At 48.6% G+C, this 21264-nt stretch overlaps 1 protein-coding gene across 1 annotated transcript in view; it reads right to left on the bottom strand.

Moving 5' to 3' along the window:
• ZFHX3 (zinc finger homeobox 3) overlaps nucleotides 1–21264 on the bottom strand; it is a 547783-nt gene that overhangs the window by 205898 nt on the left and 320621 nt on the right. Inside the window, exon 4 of the mRNA XM_071814502.1 lies at nucleotides 11889–12002. The gene's annotated coding sequence lies outside the window, so the exon portion shown is untranslated. The remainder of the gene's footprint in view (nucleotides 1–11888; nucleotides 12003–21264) is intronic.

The following is a 21264-nucleotide window of genomic DNA, read 5'->3' on the forward strand; positions in this document are numbered from 1 at the left end:
GCAGCGTTGCATGTGGGGACTCAGCTCCCAGCCACGCTCGCCCTGCTCCCCGTTACACCGGGGACACAGCCGTACCGACCGCACCACTGCCCGCTCTGCCCCGGAAAAACCACTGCACATCGATTTAAAAGAGCCGTTCCCTAGGGAAAAAAATTTAAAAGGCTTAGTTTTAAATAAGTTCTTTTGCACTCTATAGTCCATGTGTGAAGGCAGGGGCAAAACCTCACGGTACACATCTACCTTCAACATCTTGGCCCCTTCTGACTTATCGATTCGTGTTAGCTGCGGGACAGCATCATGTTCTACCAACAGGAGCCCTCAGCAAGTCTCAGAATTAGCTCTAGATGATGACGGTGCCAGAAGGAGCAGAAGCAGGATGAATGTTTTCAATTGCACTGCAGAAGTTCTCTCTCAAAACTGAGTTGTTTCTACACCTCGTTTCAAGCACGTCCACCTTTCAGGACACTCAGTAAACTCATCCTGCACAACGAGAACACGTCCCTGCCCGCGGGCCGTGTGTCCCAGGCCGTGCGGGGCCGGGGCGCCCGTGGAGCCGCCAACAGCAGGAGCTGAACCTGCTCCACACAGAACCCCCCTCACACAGTGCTTACGAGTTCCTTTGATCTCAACTCCGGCTAAAACAAATTTAATTTTTTTTTAAACACAATTTCCAAAAATTCTACTTTTATATCACTCATAGTTTTTTAAACCTCCTCTTTGCATTAAAAAAGCATCAAAGTGCTTTTTTGTTAAAAAGCGCTGCAATGCACTTCACTGTTTTCAACACATACAGTCAAATTGCTCATTTAGTCAAAGAACATATAGGGCAATGTGACAAATTATATAAAAACTTGGGAAAAAAGTAAACTTGAAACAAAAATCTTAAAATAGACAACATAAAGAAACAAAACACAGTACTTGATTTGCTTCAAGTAGATCTGCGGAAAAAATGCAAAAAGTGTTTGTATAGATGTGTTTCATCAGCTTTGTTTAAATGCCATTTTTGTGGGGTAAGAAGAAAGATATGCCAAAATATTTTCAGCCAGTTTTAATCAAGAAAATAACTATGAAAATATTACACTGAAGAAGGTAATTTTGTCATTTTGCTCTGAGCAGGAAGGAAGGCCATGTCAGAGTTTTGTTAAAAGAAATGGTACCAGCGTAATTTTATGGTCCACTAAAATGTGGAAGAAAGTCCTATTAGAAGTCAAATGACACAGTAATGAATGAAAAGTCTTGGCTGTCCTTAGGAAAATAAACATGTGGCAACAGCAGTCTTACCAAAGTGATGACACATGGGGTGTGCAACTCAAAAATGACAAAAGCCAAGGAAATCTGAACTAGGACCCAATCCAGCTCTGTTGGAGACCCACACGCTTACTGATTTCAAGGTCTGAGGGGACGCTGGGATCTCACAGCCCAATGATTTCATCCCAAAATTTAGACATGAACTTGCTGTTACAGCTTTTTTTTTTAATATAAAAATGTCTCTAAAGAAGAGCCTAAATCACGGTGTAAGGATGCGACCCGCAGAGCCTGTGGGTTGGGCGGTTCCGCTGGCCAATGCTCCGTTCGGCTCTCCGGGCCGGGCGGTTCCGCTGGCCAATGCTCCGTTCGGCTCTCCGGGCTGAGCAGCTCCCGCGGCCGGGGAACCGCTCCTGTCTGACCACAAACCAGCAACAGACCGGGCACCAAATGCAACATTTGTTATTGCACAAAAGTAAGAAGAGCTTTTGTTTTGAAAGATGAGACAATATTTCCTTTCAATGGAAATTGTCTGTTTCACAGACAGAGCTGTATTTGGCTACAGCCACCTTCACCGAGTGAAAAACAAACAAACAAAAACCCAACCCAAAACCCTTTTATCAGCAGGAACCACATTTGCTTACACAGATCTGTCAGCAGACCAGAGTAAATAGATCAAATGGAGCTGACATGCTACTAAATTTAATATGCATCCTCATGTCTTTAAAATTCCTATCTACTCATGCATTTAAAAGGTAGTTTTGTGGACTTCTTAAGTAATTATATTTCAATAACAGGCAAGAGCATAAATGCATGGAAACTTAAAAACAATACCACTGACTGATACATACATTAAAAACTGATTGATGGATAGGTGACTGAGATGAATCGTTAAATTGGCACATGATTGGGAAAATCAAGGGATGGCTGGACAGACAGCCACCCGTGGCCAGCTCAGCGGCCGGACCCGCGGGAAGTGCTGGGACAGTGGGGCAGCCCCGGGTGAAGGAGAAACACATTGCTCCAGACCAGAGAATGGGACACAAACTGTCCCTTGGCCCATCCCTCTCCTGGCTGCTCTCCCACAGCCTGTCTCCAACCTGCTCTTGCACCATTGCAGAAATAACCACCTCCCGTGGGGCCTGAAGGGACCAGTGCCAAGGGTACTGCCCCAGGAGAGCAGAGCTGATGAGGGCACCACAAAATGACCAGTTCTGGAGCAGAAGTATCAGAAAAAGGCAGATTGCATGTGGAGGAGCTTCTGGGAATAGCAGAGAAGAGGCGGTCGTGTCCCGGACAGCAAGTGCAGCACCGAATCCTCCCGCCGGCCCAGCACGCCCCTCGCCTCTCCCAGCTGTGCCACTGTCCAGCCCTGCACCACCTCCAGTGGAAAAACATGATTTTATTAAGGCTCCTTCAGCTTCACTTTCAGCATCTGCACTGCAGCAGAGCATACAAAGAAAGGTTATGAAGAATTCCTCATCATGGCCATGGGTGCAAGATTCATAACACCCCCCAGCCAAGCTCTGTTTGCTTCCCTCTGTTAATAAAGCACACATCTGGGCCACCTGCCTCCCCGGCCCCTCGCCAGCCGCCCACAGGTGCCCCAACCCTGGGCCACACAGCGCGTCACCCCCTCACCCTTCACGGGTGGGAAACCCCTTCTGCTTCGCCCTCTCTACATTCTTATTTCATGGGCACCTTCGTTTGCAAACCTCCTCTTGGAGGCCCAGAGCTGTAATTAATCCATGTCACAGGAAAGATGTAGTGTCGCTAGAATTTATGACTGGCTCTGAGCTGCTGTGATGAGCAGGGGCACCTCAGCCCCTTGTGATATAAATGCCTCTGCTAATTGGATTGCAGGAGCTAATCAGAAGCTGGAGAGAGAATGAAGGCAATCGGCCTCCCCGCTGCTGGCGCAGGCTGATAAAGCGCAGCTGCGCCCAGGGAGGCGTGGGGATCGCCCCCCGCGTGGACCCTGCCCGAGATGGTATCATGGGTACGTGGGGCTGCGTGGTGCGGTGGCTGCACAGGCAGGGAAGGGACAACCGCGGTTGGCCAAGGAAAGTGTCACTATCCCCATGGGCAGCCACGCCGCGGCACAGGGAGGGGCGTGTGGGTGTGTGTGGGTGGCCCTGCAAAGGACACCTGACTTGGCTGGTGTAGCAGACACCCCTGGCCCCTCAGCTGACCTCAGCCCTTAGAGAGGGGGTTCAATACTCAATGGACCCAATACTATGTCTCTTGATACCTTTGCCACGTCCCTTTCCCTGGAAGGACAGAAAACCAGGGGGATGAAGGTGGAAGAAACCCGACAAGGACATTCCTGCAGTAGGAGTAGGGTTGGCTGCACCAGGCGCAAACAGGGCGAGTGTCACCGACTGGGTGCTGCACACAGCACAGGGACTGTCAGACAGTGCACGGCAGCTGGGAGATGGCTCCCCAGGATGGGTCAGGCTGCTCCCGCCATGGATCCAACCGCAACCTTCCAGCAGCTCCAAGTGCCGCGACCATCCCAGCTCCTGGGCAGAGTGACCCGCGGGGCAGTGGAAGAGCCCTGGCCTGAGGCCTGACCCGGCTCCTCACCCGATGGAGAGCACAATTTACAGTCCAAGGCTCTTCCACATTCAAACAGCTTTTAGTCTTCTCCAAGTCCTTCTTACCACCCTTTATTTCCCTCTCTGCCTCCTTTTCTTGCATATACATGGATTCGAAGGCAAATCCTGAAAATTATGACTAAAACCAGTAATCCCTCCTTACAGAAATACTTTTCCACCTTCTTAAATCTTTTTAGACGCACAAGGGAAAATAACCCTTGTATTTATGCAAATTTGAAAGTGGCGTGTGATGATGGAAACAAAACAGCGCTGGACTGCAGCCAAGGCATGGCACCGACGGGGCCTCTCAGCTGCTCGCCTCCCGATTCTTTGGGGGAAGCAGCTGTAGAGAAATGAACATAGAGAAGCCCCCGCGCACACCCGGCGCCGCCCGCGCACGCATTCCAGCACCCGTCACCTGGGAGGCGGCAGGACGGGCTCTGGCCAGGCGCTGCCTGCAGCGCTGCCCGCAGCACCCTGTCGTCCCCCACAAGCCTCCCTGTCCCGCTGCTCCCCATTCCCCTTTCAGGAATTTACAAACATTTTCCGCAGATCAATATCTGTATTGATTATTCATTGTGAGCGAGTCGTGTGTCTTTGGTGATCCAACCTGGCAGAGTGAGCAGCCAAAGGCTGCTGCAGTTACCGGGGGGGAAAAAGGAAAAAAAAAATCCACAGAAGGCGAGAGGAACCCAGATCTTGCTGGGTTTGCCACTGCCAGCAACGGAGATGGATGGAGAGGAAGGAGGGAAGGAAGGAAGAAAATGGGAACGGCATGAAAAGGAATGAAGAGACAAGGGAGCAGAGGAGAGAAAGCGAGAGCAGGGAAAACAAAGTCACCGCTGGAGAACTGGTGCCGGGGCACGCCGGCAGCCTGGAGAGATTCCCAGCCTCGCGCTCGCCGTTCTGCACACAGATGCGGTGGACTTATTGCTCCGGGAGCAAAAAGTGACTCATGGTTTTGGTATCTGCTACGTAAGAGCTTTGGGGGGATTCCTTGGCTGGCTGACAGAAAGGGAAGAAAGCAGCAGCGGTGAGGTAAAGCGCGATCCCTTCCTCCTGCCTTCCTGGGAATACGCGTCGCCCGCGCTGGCTGGAGCAGCTCGCTGCTCGCTTATGATATGCAAAAGAAGAATAATTAAAAGCGCCAGCATCACTTGCAAAGTGAGTAAACACAAAGCCTTTCAAAACATGCTCTTCAGCTAATGAGAAGCTGTAATTTCTTATACTTAAAGGCAAAAAAGACACTGATGAGACTCACTGGAGTGTGTGTGCATGCGCGCCTGCGTGTGTGTGCATGTGTTTGTAGATATGAGAGAATCAGTTAATTGTTGATGATGTTTAGAAAAGGGATTATGAGAAAAGACACCGAAATGATGACAGGGAACATGTTGGATCAGAGCCAAAGAAATAAAATAATCAAGGACAATCAAGCCTGCGGCTCCGGGAAAGCGCTGACTGTTCTGCCGGGGACTTGGAAGGAATTTCCCCGCGCTGCCGAGCTGCAGCTGGAATACGTTCTTGGCACCACGAGGGAGAATGGCAAGGAGCAGATTGCTTGGAGCATGAAACAACACAAGAGAGAACTATGGAGCTGTGCTATAATTCAGAGGTTAAACAGCTTTGTCTGCTTATGTGTCAGATGGAGACTCGGTTTTGCCCACATCTGACCTGCTCTCTGAAAATGCAACTTCTGAAATGCTCTGAATTCAAGCAGAAGCTGCCGATTCTCCATGCACCTCTCCAGAACCACTGAGACGTTCCGAAAACAAAGGGAGCTTGAGGAATTAAGTTCTCCTGTGGCTGCAGGACCTGGTGGACCTGACCATGGGGACTGACTCTGGAATCAACTCCTTCCTCAGTCCTGGCCATCGGAACCCCTTGCTGTGGGTGGGGGCTGCAGCTGCTGCCTCCAGGCACACCGGCGAGGTGACAGTCACCGGCAACTCCAGGAGCAGCTTTCCGTCCACCTGAGCGCCTGGCTGCTGCCTGAACAAATGGATTTTAATAAATGTTCGCTTTCTCTTGGGCTGAGGTTGGGTGGGGAGAGAGGATAGAGGGAAATTTTAAACATCTTGTGACTGTTGTGTTGTGAGCTACAAAAATGCCGTCTCTTTGTTTTGGATGTTAAACGGCGTCTTACTTCATTGTTGCTGAATTTTGGCACGTTACGCTCTGGGCTCCTCCAGCAGCAGAAACACATGGTCTATTAAAGTGGGAATCTTTGGGGATGCGGAGGCAGAGAAACGAGCCAATCATACATGGCTTTTCCACATTTCACATTTTCCAGCATTTGCAGAAAGCTGTTCGGATGGTATGTACGAGTGCACGCCAGGGAGGGCAGGAGGGCTGAGGGGTGCGCAGGAGGGAGCGAGCGCACGGCGGGAGCAGGGACGGCGCCGGGGTCCGTGTGCCGCGGTCCCTGCCGCCCGCAGACACCCCGGCCCTGCGCCCCGCTCTGCCGAGCCTGCTCAGACCTGAGCGGAATGTTAAACTCAGAGGACTAGATTAGCATACTAACCAAGTCATGTCGACCCCCGGCAATCAGCAAATGGCCATCTCCTCGCTACAGCCGGTGCGGCAGAGCCTGCCAGACGCTTACCCGTGTCCTTTGTCAGATCGCTTTTTATGTTTGTATTTAGCTTTTGTTTCCCAATCAGACCCTAGAAATTCATTAACAAGAATGAAAGGCAGAGATGCAAAAACCTATAATGAAAACAAATGATCTATTTAAACGGTGCTCAGGCTGAAAGGAAGGGTCTCACAGCGCTGGGACCAGACGACAAGGAAATCCAGCAGCCTGGAAAATGCCGGGACACACGTGTGTCCTTCCCGTGCCAAGGCTCCAAGGACACAGTTGCTACAAAGCTGGTGGTCTGTGTGAGGATGTTGTTGTGGTGTCTTCACAGAGCCTCAAAGAAATGCCAGCAACTGGCCAAAGAGAGAAGTCCTCATTGTTCCTGCTCTGGCTGCTGTTAATATTGTAATTACTACAACTGCTACTAGATGGGCTTTAATTAGAAAAAGGTTTCGGTGCCTGTAAACATAAACTATTAAATTCATTTGAGTTCATTCACATCGTTCCTCCTATTCTGAGCCAGCAGCTGCACAGCGACGGCAGTCCCCAAAGGGAGGACTCACTGTCTCCAAAGGGAGGACACGCTGTTGTCCCCAAAGGGAGGAATCACTGTCCCCGAAGGGAGGACTTGCTGTCCTGTCACTGCAGGTGACAGTGGGGACCTGGTGCTGCGGGGACGCTGCACCTGGTTCAGGGGGATGCTGTACCTGGTTTAGGGGGACGCTGTAACTGGTTCGGGGGGACGCTGTACCTGGTTCAGCAGGGACACTGTACCTGGTTCATGGGGACGCTGTACCTGGTTCAGCAGGGATGCTGTACCTGGTTCACGGGGACGCTGTACCTGGTTTGAGGGGACGCTGTACCTGGTTCAGGGGGACGCTGTACCTGGTTCATGGGGACGCTGTACCTGGTTCAGGGGGACGCTGTACCTGGTTCAGCAGGGACACTGTACCTGGTTTGAGAGGATGCTGTACCTGGTTCAGGGGGATGCTCTACCTGGTTCAGCAGGGATGCTGTACCTGGTTCAGGGGGACGCTGTACCTGGTTTGAGGGGACGCTGTACCTGGTTCAGGGGGACGCTGTACCTGGTTCAGCAGGGACGCTGCACCTGGTTCAGGGGGACGCTGTACCTGGTTTGAGGGGATGCTGTACCTGGTTCAGGGGGATGCTGTACCTGGTTCAGCAGGCTGCTCAGATGTCTGCACCTTCACTGTTATTTCTTGAAATATTTCACAAATGTTAATGTCCCCTAAACTGCCATACAGTTGTGGAGAATAAAAAGATTTAATACAAGCATGGTCTTTTTATCAGGATCTATGAAATAAGGAGAGATCTAAAATAATCTACATTGTATTATTTTTAAATGGTGTGTGTGAGCTTTAAATATCTCAAAGGTGTAGCCTACATATTTGTCAACAGGCTCTTTAGGCAAATGTGCATGTGGAAGGGAGGAGTGTGTGAGCAGCCCCGGCCCCTGTGACACAGGGAGAGTCACGGCCAGGACAGGCTCCAAGGAAACCTCGCTCATTCATACATGCTAAGGTCATGCTGGACAATCTTAGTACAGCTTAATCTACCTTCACAATTAGATAAACAAACTGAAACCTTTAAGAATCTTCAAAATTTATCCTACACTACAACAAGTCCTTATCATCAAAGTTTTAATTGTGAACACTGCAAGCAGTGGTGAAATATTTGCTGCTTGCCAAGGATTCCTGCCAACCACTGTTGGACTACTTATGATGTGGGACCTGAGGGCTCTGCAGTCACTGAAATGAAACCATATTTTCACAGCAGCTTCTGAAAGAGCCATGTGCCAGTTAAAAGGAAAAAAAAGTATTTTGGGAAAATCACTCAAGAACTCTCTATCATGCCAACATATCACTCAGGTGATGAGCTACAAATACATTCCCACTCTTTTTTCAATATTGCAATAAAACAGATAAATGTTACTAAAAATATGTTATATTCTTATGCCAGAAGATCAAGACATACTTAAATTGAAGAACAACCTGGAAAAATACTGGCAAATAGAAAAGCTATGGCTTTAAGGGGGGGTTCTCTTATTTGGGATGTTCATCAGTAATCAGGGATGTTTCTTACCCGCCCAATGAACAGAACAAACTTCAGGCAGTACCTGCCAACCCCAGACACGAACAAGGTTGTGCAGCCCTTCCCCCGCTGCCATCAAACCTGCGGTCCAGCGCCCATGCGGCAGAACTGGTGGCACCAGCAGCCCTGGTGCCGGGGGAACCTGTGGGCAGCGGGACGTGCCCAGCACGGAACCAGCAGTGTCTCTGGCTGGAGCAGGTGCCACGGCCACACACAGCCCTTACACAGCCCTTACACGGTGCCGGCAGCTCCCGGCGGTGAGGCCGGTGCCCGGTTTGCCGGCAGCCCCATGCACAGCTGCCGCTGCGGCTGGGCCGGGCCGTGGCACAGGGGCTTCCAGTGTCAGCTGTGCTGGGAGCTGAGGCAGCACCCTGGAAACAAAAACATTCCTCTCAAGCTCTCCTGCTGCCCAGGAATCTTTGAAGTCGGGCTGTGTTGCTCCTTGTTTGTTCTCGCAGAAGGTGTTAAAAAGAAATCCCGGTGACATGAAAGGATGCAACTCGCCAGCTTCAGAAAATGAGAGTCCTGGGTGTTATTAACAAATGCCCCTTGTACCCTGAGATACAGCCTTGGTCCTACTTTCCCCACTTTCTTCACGCTTACTGAAGAGCAATTAGCCAATAAACAGGTAATTATAATAATATCCTATAACAAAATCGATGACAACTATAGCAGCAATATGAACAATGGCATCTTCCTCACCACGCTAGAGTGAAATCAAAGCCTCTGGTTTAACAACTTCTATTTTGGACACAAAAGGAAAAACAAGACTGGGATGCAGCAGAAAGTTCCTCTTTAGAAGGGAAGGTAATGGAGCCGGATTCTACTGATACCACTTGTCTTCCCAGAACGAAAAAGGCTGATTTTCCTTCCTGCAGCTGGTCAAGGATTTGGGTCTCCTCTGGAAGCAAGTGAGCCCCCACAGCATCTTGTCCTTTGGTAAAACAAAACCGTGTCTGCTTGTACCAGCTGTACAATTTTGTTACGTTACAATTCTGCTAAACTAGCACCAGTTTTCACCTGGTACTTTTTTTCTCTTGAGGCTTTCTCCTTGCCAAGCTTCGGTCTAGCTGAAGTCAGACTAGCTGTTCAGTGCTTACAGAGCTCAGAAATATTTCTTAGTAACAGAAATTTGTACTATTACATTGTTATCCTGAAATACAGCACAGTTTTGCTTCAACTGAAGGAGCAAAATCACAGTTTGAGAATTAAAATTTCTAACAACTGAGAGACAGCTAAAAGTGGATACAGTGAAAACAGATAGATACCCTGCATTCTAGCAACTGTACAAGTCCTATACATTTGTCCTACAAATAAATTAATAAATCACACCTGTCATTAAGAGCCTGGGCAGAGCCACCCGCTTACTCAGAGGTGCACACGTGTCCGCCCCAAACTCGCGGGCTCTGACACCCACACCGCACAACTTGCTTTTCACCCTGTGTGCTCGTGTCTTCAACACAACCAAACCCGCAGCTGGAGTTCCCTGGGCGCCCAAACAACCCCACCACGCCACCGGTGCATCCACGGCCATCGGCACCGTCGCCCACCCCCGGCTGGCTCCGTGTCCCCACCGTCCCAGCTCCCACTCCAACCCAGGATGATCAACTTGTCAAGCCAGTGCCACCCTCAGCTTCTTGCTCCTTTTTCTGCCACAGTCGTTGATGAAAAAAGTAAACAGATTGGTCCCAAAATGGATTCCGTTTGTAGATGCAGGATGTTTTTAAAGAATACTTACAATTTACAACAAAACAAAATCAGTCAAGACGTAACAGCATAAAAAAGGCACAATCAACTGCATGTGTTATCTCTCCAAAATGTTTCAAAATTGCTCCATTTCAAATGCCTTAATCATTCCTTCTCTTCCCGCTCTCTCGCTTCTGTCTGCTTTCCTGTGCTTTCTCTGTTCTGTCCATTGTGCCCTCTCACTCTCAGATCAAAGTCAAGAATATTAGCTCGAGCTCAGGAAGGTGGGATTTCAGTGTTAATATTGCTCACGCAAACCCTTGAATTCCGTTTACAACATCCGAAGAACATCAGGCACCCCCCGCAGAGGATACCAAGGCCTGAAAAGTCTCCTGACTAAATGGCAAAAGGCAGATGCCCTACCCAGGATCCTGAGATACGAAGGGTGCACAGAGAACAAACGTCTTGGCCCATCACGAAATTTCCAAAGGTTTTCATTTAATTTATAAGTCTGATGATTCTCAAGAAATTGAAGTATGTCCTTCTGTTGTAAACAAAATACTTCAGATAAAAATGTATCGAGAAAGCAAAAGCTTCCTTAAAGGATAACAAAACCCCTACAAAGTAAATACAGGAAAAAATACAACTCCAAACTTGCACTTTACAGTTTTTAATCTAGACAGAGGATACTGATGAAGTTTTTTTGAAGCCTACCATTAATCTTTCTATTGCTATTGATATTACACAAGGTTAGTTTGGTATTACGGAGCATCCTAGATATTAGTAATTATTTTATAATGATTCAAGATATACAGATATATTGAAACGAGGTACTTCACAGTGACTCAGTGAATTCTAGTTACAGAAGAATTGATTCTGAATTAAATTACCACATTTGGACAATAGGTACTTTTTCAGCACCAAATCTAATGGTGGAAAGACTAGCAGGAAGAGAAGGGATATTTTTCCCCACATTCAGGAAGATGCTTTTTCTGTCAGCACATTATTTACCATAGTTTTGGGAAACTGAATATCTAAGAATTGAAACAGACCATCTGAATATGATTTACTCTCAACAATTCACAGGAAAAATTAAATGGCTCAGGAGCCTTATCATTTTCTCATCTTTCCTTACGTCTGCTTGACTATGACAGAAATTCAAGGGACAGTTTTCCACCTAAGAAGATTAGGCCAAGGACATTAGTCATTTGGTCTGTTCTTTAATGACAAAAACTAACAGTTAGGGCCAACATAAATAATTAAACAGCAGAGCCCTAATAGTTCCTCACCAGCCCACAAAGAACCATAGCCTGATGAGCCATCAGTTTGAAAACATCCCTCCCCGAAAAAGAAAAGTATGTTATTTTGCAAAAAATGCCTTTCCATTCATCTTACTGCATTGAAAATAAGATGAGCCAACATTGCTGACCAGCAAGTCAGGTGCTAAAAAATCCACAGAGCCGCTAGAAGCAAGAGCAGCAAACCCAGCAGCTCAGCAGAGGAGAAACGGCACAGAGCTGTCAGATCCCGGCCTGAGAACAGCATGGGTTTACATGTAATGACATCTCCTTTAGTCCAGATTACTGACATGACACACCCCAGCAGGGCTACCAAGACAAAAATCACTTCTCCAAGGCTTCACAAAATTAGGTCCTAGAAGATCTCCCTACCTCAGTATGGAAATGTGAAGGTGATGTCGTGAGGTTCGGCATCAACGAGTGGAGTAGGGGAGATGGTTCCTATTCAGACTGGAATAAGGTCGTACAAACTCTCCAGGTCGATGCCTGCAAATGAAAGAATATGCAGTACATAAGGAATCGTGAAGAACTTGGAATAATGCACCACAGAACCAGAAATTCATTTACAGCACTGAGTTGTGAATATTTTTTTATCCGTGTTCAGCTCCCATTCAGTCAGCACCCCGAGCCGTCCCACCCCTCCCGCAGCTGAACGCTGCCCCGGTGCATCTGCATGGGATCGGTGCCTGCGTCCCACAGCACAGACCCTGCGCCTGCCTGCGCCTTCAGCTGCCTCTGCACCCACACAAAACTGCAGCAGCTCTATTTGGTGGCCTTGCCAATGGAAAACCTACAAGGTTATCTGTACCATGGACTCGGACTTGTCCATCAGCAAAGACAAGTTCTACGGCCTCATTTTGCTGTTTCAACCACTGCAGCTCAGTACTGGTTCTCGCCTGGAAGCGAGCGGTGCACAACTACAGGACATGAACTTGTCTGAGATGCAACAGGTGAGCGGCTAAAACGGCACGGATTCAATGCTTGGTTTAAACACAAACAACAGAAAAAGGAAGCTATTTGAAAGGAAAAATGCACTTTCAGAAAAATGGAAGCTGCTTCCAAACAATGAAAATAGAACAGGATATAAATCCAGCAAGCTAAATGCAGAGCCATGATAAGGCAAGTCAAAACAGGTCCCAAGAACAATTTAACAATTAGCTATGAGAGCTAATAAAAACTTTTCCAACACAAAAGCAGGAAGCCTGTCAGTCACCTAGCACAGCTGATGGATGATCAAGGCGTGAAGGGAGGAATTAAGAAAGATAAGGACACAGCAGCAAAATTAAATTAATTCTTTGCACTGATGTTCACTATGGTTGAGGTCAGGAAGGTTCATACGCCAGAGCAACAAATCACCAGAGGCAGACAGTGTTCCCTCAAGGCTTTTACCAGAGCTCAAACACAAAATTACCGAACTTTCTTCCTTCCTTTGTATCAGAGGATCGGAAGGTGAAAAATCTTTAAAATAGGCTTCAGGAGCGATCGTGGGAATTACAGACCAGAAAGTCACATTTCCAGAACATGCAAAATGGTAGAAAACTGTCAGACCAATCTGAATCGGAAGAGATGAGTAAACAGTGTCTTGGGGAGGAGCCTCAAAGCCAAGAGAGAATTTATACGTATAGATCTGTTGTCTGACGGAGGAAACAGCCCTTCTAATATGGGAGATTTGGGCTGATACAGTGGAATCAGATTTTCTGAAAGCTTTTCTAGAACATTGCTCACTAAAGGTTCTTAAGGAAACTAAACTGTCATGAAGTAAGGAGGATTAATCTTCCTGCGAACTCCCGATAAAAAGATAGGGAAAAAAGGGTACAAACACAATGTTAGCGAGGGCGGGGAGCTGTGCTGCTTCAGCACACTCATAAATAACCTGGAGAGAGCAGATAGCAAGGTGGCACGTGAATAATGGAGTTAACACGCAGAGTTTTTCAGGGAAGTCAAGTTTAAAACTAACGGAGAAGAGTTCCTGAAAAACCTCACAGAGTTCAGTGACTTGGGAGATAAAATGCAAGTGTGGTCCCTGGTTGAAGAGGATCCTGGTTTTAAGTAGGTATTTTACATCTGCCTTTTTTCAAAGACATATATTTGCATGCTTTAGTAAATGGGCTGACTTGGGGAACAACTTGATACTGGTATCATTTGGACTAGTGGGAGAGGAAAGGTTAAGTCCTAGGTCTGAGATATATCTATATATATAGATATAGATATAGATGTATGCTTTGCTTTGTTTTTTAGCATAGAATAGCATTCCCCATCCTTGGGGAATCTTCAGAGGAAGAGCAGAGGAACAGAAAGAGAAAGCTTTTAATTTTGGCCATATACCAACATCAGTTACTTGGACTTTGGCAGCTATTTTGAGGACAGATTCTGCCAGTCCCTGCAGTGGTACTGGAGTTGAGACTGTCCTGTTGCTGCCCCCAGGATAGTACAGGAGAACACCACTCCATCCTCTGATCCTCTGACAGACTAAATGAAAGAAGAACACTTTAAATTATTATTATTTTTTTCTAAAGGCTCTGCCACAGATGGGATGGCTTTGGCAAAACAGGAGCAACACCTCCCACTTGGAGGGTCATGCTCCACATGTGGCTGCGAGGTGCAGTCCCTGCAGGGCACTGGGCTGGGCAGGGCCCCTGAAGCTGCTCTGCAGCACCCGGGCTCTGCGGAGACACAAGTGTCACTGGGGCGACCCCATGAGCAGCCCCGTGCACCCCCCGCAGCCAGCGGGATGGGGGGCGGAAAGGGAGGAACAGCTCTGACTCCCACCACAAAACGCTCTTTTCCCAGACCAGGTTCTGGTGGCCATGAGGCCTGTCCCTCTGCAGGACGCCGGCTGCTGGCGGCAGAGTCCTGGCCAGGGACTCCCCTTGCCCTGGTGCGATGGCCACGGCGCCTTCCCCACAGCAGCTGAGTCACTGTACAGCCAACACAGAGCGTCTGACAACACCGACACTAAATCGAATGTGAGACTGCCCGGGCAGTACGGGAACAGAGCGTGGGGCGCGGTGGTTGCCCAGACGCCAGGCTGGGCCGGCAGCAATGCGGGCGGCATCGCCGCGGGGCGCGGGCAGCGCGGGGACCGCGCTCAAAGGAGCCGCGCTGGTTTTGTCCTGCCACGTGCCCACACACAGGCTGCTTGTTTTTGTCTGATCACAATTAGCACCGTGCTAAATTCCTCGTGCTCCACGCTAATTCAGGAGGATGGGCATGTCACACCCTGCCAAGAATTACAGCCGGCCGCTGTCAAGACAGAGGCATGCCTACCCTTTCATTAAGCTTTTGTTTCAAAAGAGAGAGCTTGGGGACGCTCCTTTATTGTCAGAAATTCCCATGGAGGTGCCAGAGGGTGTGGAGGCCATGAGGTTTGGCCTGAAGGATGCCGGGGAAGAGGGCTGTGCGAAAGCACAGCAAGGCAAGGGACTGGTGCTGCAGTCCCTGATCTGTCATGGCGAACCGGCAACTTTAGAAAAACCTGCTCCCTCCAAGGGGCTGAGAACCCAGCACCGCCCCGGCGCTGTGCAGCTGGAGCTGGGCGCTGTGCAGGCACTGCAGAGCGCGCTGGGAGCGCGTCCCTCCTGCCCTGAACTGCAAACAAGCGGGACGAGGCTGAGCACTGCGCCCACATCCCACCCGCTGGACCACCACCGTTAAACCAAATATTCTTGGGGCAGGGTTACGCCCCGATTGCACTTGTCTGACCACAGGCAACGTCATTCTGAAAACCTGAGATGAAAACAAAAAATCTACTGGTTCCATTAATACCCTGTATCTGATGGACTCTGCTACCCAGCAGCCGCTCCTGTGCACCATCAGCTCCCAGCAGAGCCACCTGCTCCCCATGCCGAGGAGTGGACACCGTAGAGAGGGATGGAGGGACACAAGGAGGGTCCTCAGCAACCATGCACGGCCCCTGCAACACAGGCCCAGCAGGGTGAGGAGAATGTGCTCCCTGCCACCTTCTTGTCCTCAACTGTCACAGGAACATTGCTCCTCCTGTGGGCTGGGGCTGCCGTGATGAAGACTGAAACGCCAGTCACAAATTCTGCCCGTTAAGCCGACGATGTTCCTAACATTTTTGGGTGGTGATTCCCACGTGCCTGATGACGGCCAACATCCGTCACAGCCTCAGCAGCTTGGCTTTGGAAGAGCACTGAACTCCTAAAACTGGCCCATCTGCAGTATCAACACCATTGTAACCTGTGTAAAACTGCAGTAATTCAGTGAGTACATGGAGGATGTTGTGAATTACTGAATTTGTCAGTTTAGCCGTATGAGAGCGAACTGGTCAAAACCAACAAAACAATGCTTCACAAAATGCAATTTAACTTATTTTATTTATGCTAATTCATAACAAATTATGAACTGCTATTATGTAATTGGTAAAACTACAGTAACACTTCGGTAATCCTAGAGGGGGTTTGGTTTAGTTTTTTTTCCACGCTCCACCTCTTCCACAGGCTCAGACACACGCGGCTGGACCCGTGCTCCCGTGTGACCCACACATGGACGTCGAAATGCCGTCCATTTAAGTGCCCGGCCTTGCTCCTCTCAGCAAAGACGTGACTGCACTGAGCGCTGGAACTGCTTTGTGAGGAACCGTGGCAGGGACACGGATCCCGAGTTCTCCCACAAACACCGGCCCGGATCGGGGCTCCCTTGGGTCACATCCTGCTCCGCTTCCCCACAGCACTCGGCTGGCTTGGAAAGAAGATGGACGGACAAAGAGACACCATCAGCACCTCCGGGAGGAAAGCCACCGGTACAGCATTGCAGTGGGACATCTAATTACTTTTAAACCCTGGCTTTTATCTCTTAGTGTGCATAGCTAATGGAGCCTGACTGAGAGAGCGGCTTGGGTCTGCACTTGACTTCCAGAACTGGGCATTTGATCTGTAATTGTTTTTCAATGATTGTATCTTTTTCCGTGTTATTGCTTTACATGGCTAGGCTTTGTACAATATTGAAAATCAATAAAAGCGCATGAAAAAAATGTTCACCCACCCCCTCAGAAGTTAACCAATGTTGTTAGGATTCTGGCAGGGCTGTTGGAAAGCAGCTAGCCCGTGCTCTGGGCCGCTGGGGTTATCTGCACTGGCCGGCACCGCGGCCGGAGGGTGAGCAGCCGCGTTCGCTGCCGGCTCTGAGCCAGCCCAGGGGGTGTCACCTCCATTGCCACCGCCGCTTTGGCTGGCACGGAGGATGGCAGAGCTGGAGGGATGGTGACTTTCCCCACCGGCACAGCACGGCTCGCCTGCTCCGGCACAGCCGGTCAGCGTCGCACACGCAACACACTCACAAACGTTCAGTGCCACCAGCAGCGCTCCTTTTTTAATTTCCTTGCTTATACAACAAATCCAAGTAGAACAGAAGTAGAAAAACCCCACAGCAATCTATTTACTTTCAACTCAGATTAGGATTGGGATATAGATGCTACATGAGGTAATGAGCAGGATGAGCTGAGAACAGGGAGCTCCTTAAGGAGCTGAAGGGATTGACTGCGGGGTGCCTGGCAGGACTGATGGCCTTGAGCGGCCACGCAGGGCTAAAGATGGAGCTGAATCTGCTGCAGCCTTAAGCAGCGAAACCAGCCAGAGGTGACGAGTCCAGAGAACAGGGCAATGGGACAAACAGCTGGAAACGCACAGTGACACCAGCACACCCACACTGGGTCCCGCTGACCCAGCCTGGGTCCCACCTCAGCACAGCTGGATACACACACGTCAAATAGTGATTCCCTGCTGGTCTGATGATTGATCGTAAAACTGAAGCCTGAAATATTCCTGAAACAAAACTAAAAAATACTGTTGGTTTGATAAGAATATTTTGTTTGATGCAAGCAAAATCTTCATTTTCAGACTGCGGGGTTTTTTTAATTACAGTTCTTTTTCAAAAGAAAACCATTTTTAAAAAAACACAGACAACATTTTCATTTTTCTCTAAAATATCTTCACTTTTGTTCAACTTTCTGTCAGTTTAAGGAAGTTTAGCAGACTTTTAAATTTTTTTTTTCTGAAAATAAACTATTTTCATGCATGTCCTGAGTCACTGCGTGAGATTTGTCCCCACGGTGACACAGGGAGAGGTGATCTGCTTCCCACGCACAGTTGGCGGAGAACTTTCCGTTCCTCTCAAGTTGTGCTAATAGAAGTAGAGCTGGCTGCTAGCGCTTCATTTACAAATACCATGTGTATCCAAACTCACCACACGCGTGAGGAAAGATGACCCCCCAGCGTACAGAGCGCAGGGCCCGGCGGGGCCGTGTCCCCGGTCACAACGCCGCACGCTCCTGCCAAACCGTCTGCTGGGAACACACACACGGTTCCTCAAGTTCCCATCAGCTGGTCACGTTAGCCTGCGCATGGATCTGGCTCCACAGCTTGAAATCCTTCAGGAATTCAAGCCTTCCAGAAACATATCACTTAGCTTTATTACAGTATAATAATGATTTTAAATAACTTCATAATATGTTCTATAATCTTTTTTTAAAGTGCATATTATTGCACCGTCAGGGCTTCATTCAGTCGGTAACAGCGCAGCCAAAGCAACAGATCCGAAGGTAAACACGAGGGAGAAGGTGCAGGGTGCGAAGTGGTCCCTTTCCTAGGTTTAGAACTAGCTTTTCCAAGCTGCCAGCTGCTCTGCAGACAAGCCCTACTAATTGTGGGACAATTTGTGTATCCTTAAACTAAAATATTTTTAAGTTAAAGCAATGCATAAATTATTTATTCATTTGTATTTGCATTTAAATAGTTGAAAAATGTCCAAATTAACTGCTTTGAAATTTGTTCCAAAATTTCCCCCTAGGCTGTGACCTTGTGGCCAAGTTTAATCTCAAAGCAAATTGGAAGAAGGGTTTATAACTAAAACGTCAAATGGCTCTGAACGTGCTTTGCTTCAGAGAATCAACTTGTTCTTTTGCAAACTCAGCTAAGTGTTCAGTTTGAGGCCCAAAGCTTGGCTTTCGGGCATGGGTTTTCCACCAAGTTCCCCAAATCTAATGTTGACGACTCAGGACTTTGTTGGAGAGGTTTTGTCTCGTGCTCCTTGGTGGTTTCCACACAGCTCCTGCTTGCGGGCTCACCCAACAACACCAGCAGCTCAGCCTTTGGTGTAAAACCATTTCTAATGCTCACGGTTGTGGTGAAAAGCATTAAGTGTTAGAGACCAGAATACAAGTGAAAATGGCAACTGCATTACTTGTAATAATCTATACAGTATTGTGTCAAATCTGAGATTTAGGGAGGTCAGCTCACAGCCATGAGAGTGTATTATTAATATTTCATGTCACCTCGAACCTCACCTGCACCTCCAACCACTTCTGCACCCACCCAGGGCAGCGGGCACGGAGCGCAGAACCAAGCACGTTTGTTACGGTTCCTGCGGTAAGTTGAGTTGCAGGAACGTGCCTCTCCCTTGGTCAGAAACCTGGTTTCTGCAGAAGATTAATTCATTCCACTGTCCCTCACAGGAAAACTGCCGAGAGGGAAGAGCAGAGGCATGGGCACCGCTCTAAGATCTCCGCCACACGGAAGCGTCCGGAACCAGCACGGAAGGTGGTTTCCTGACAGCGTGTGTCCTGAAACCAGTTGCCCCAACTTGCCCCCGAGATAAGGGAGAGCTCCTGTGCTCATGACTGTGCTCCTTTGGGGAGCAGAATGAAGAAAACAGATACAAAAGAGAACCCCTAAGCGAACAGAAGAGGACAAAAGGGTGAAAAAGAGCCGACATGCTGTGTGCGGTGTAATTGCCCTTTCTTTTATATGATTATAAGACTCTGTGATTCTTTAAAAAACCTCAGAGAGAACAATCCAAGTCCTCCCTCTCCCAAAATACTCACGTCAATTTATATAAAACAAAACCAATTTACTAACAAATGCAAAAATATTAAAACAGAGAACTAAAAAGCACATTGAGCATTTTAGCTACCTGTAAATAAAAGTATCAGTTTAAAAAGTGAAGATTAAAAAAAAAAAAACAAAACATGAAATAGCAGTCAAGAAAACATGAAGTGACTGGTCATCTCTCTGGCACAGGAGGTTGGCAGGAAGAACACGAGAAGTACTGGACAATCCCAATGGATGGCACTTGGGGACAGCATTAACAGACTAAAAGCACTGCCAAAGCCTCTGTTGCCCCCTTAGCTCCTTCCCATTGCCAGTCTCTGGCTTAGAGTCCTCTGCAAACTGGAATCTCTGTTCCAATCCCTTCTCCTGGCTTAGGGGCAGCACATGGTGGAAGCACAGCAAAAAAACAGATTTTGTCAGGGAATGCCTCAGAGTTGGGCCGGAGGCTGGGGACAGAGGGGAGCAGCACTGTGCCACCAAAAGCCCTTAAAGTCCCCCAGAGGAAGCCTGAGCAGATGCACATCCCAGGACAAGGGGCCTGGCCGTCCCCTGGGCCCTGCGCAGAGCAGCACTCAGTAACACCGCCTGCCCGCTTCTGCCTCCTTCCCTGGGACATCACCTATTGCTTCCATTTCAATAGTCCCCAGTTCTCGTGTTTTCCCCCCACGCAGCCGCACGCCCTGGCCGAGGCCCCAGCACAGCACTGCAGCGGGTGTTGCACACAAAGGCAGGCACCGAGAGCGCAGATTATGCGTTTGGTATCTCGCCGGCTCGTGCAGCGCGTATATATCTTCTGTAAATAACCCTCAGTTTTCACATGGATTATTTAGACTTTCTGATGAAACTGCAGAAATGTCAATGCGGCGCCTGAGCGCCCAATCAGGCAGGCGCTGCCTGACCCCTGCCCGCTCCTCTCCAGCACCGCCGCTATTATCTTCAAGGGGAAAAACCCTCCTTGTCTCTCGTTATACCTTTTTTTATGAGCTAGGATTCTGTTAATAACGACTCCATGTTACATAAAACAGATACATTAATGTCACCGAGTCCCAAAAGTACTGAATCAAGCTGACTCCTTCAGAAAGGAAGAAAGTAATAGATACAAGCAAGGGGAAGCCTTAATAAGAGTGCAGAGCCTAAGGACGGGGAGAGCTCCACCAGATCGCTTTCTCCTTCCTATTTGAAACCAGGTATTTAAAGGGCCATGTGGCTGGAGAAGATCAGAGCCCTGGCAAGATGACTGTGAGCAAATCAAAGGTGGTTTAGGCGGTGCTGCAGAGGCACGCTCGGCCCGCCGCACCGCCCGCTCCTCCGCTGCTAATGCGGACCAAGGATGGGGAGGCTCGGCAGCCCCGCACCCTGGCTCTCACCTTGCATCGCTGCAACAAAAGCGCTGCCCTGGACCAACAGTTTTGGAGAATGAAGTTGCCTGGACTCAGTTTAGAGGAAAAAGTAGCCAAACCTCGGACTTATGCATATGGCTGAGATTATTTTTATTCCTCTACAGCTGGAGCAGACATTACAATTAGAAGCAACACCCAGTGACTGTTGGTGTTAGACAAATATTAAAATAAAACAAAGTCTCTAATCAGAGGTATGAAGACATTTAGCAGCAAAACTTTAATATGTGAACATTTCAGACAAGCAAACCCAGGCCAGCCTGGCCCAGGCCAGCTGGCACAGCAGTGCTGTGATCGGAGGCACTGCCAGAGCCCACACAGACGCATGGTGTCAAAAAACCCAGGAATTACGTCCAGGGAACAAGAAAATGGATTAATACCTGTGTAAGTAGTCACAAGTGGTTTATAGGAAAGAAAACCACCTTGAAATCTAGGTTATGTTTGCTGAATCTTGTTTGGCCAGGCGTTGGGGCTTTTTCCACCAGATGCAGACAGAGCAGATAT

Source organism: Patagioenas fasciata, chromosome 13 (genome assembly GCF_037038585.1).
Source record: "Patagioenas fasciata isolate bPatFas1 chromosome 13, bPatFas1.hap1, whole genome shotgun sequence".
Taxonomy (NCBI): Eukaryota; Metazoa; Chordata; class Aves; order Columbiformes; family Columbidae; genus Patagioenas; species Patagioenas fasciata.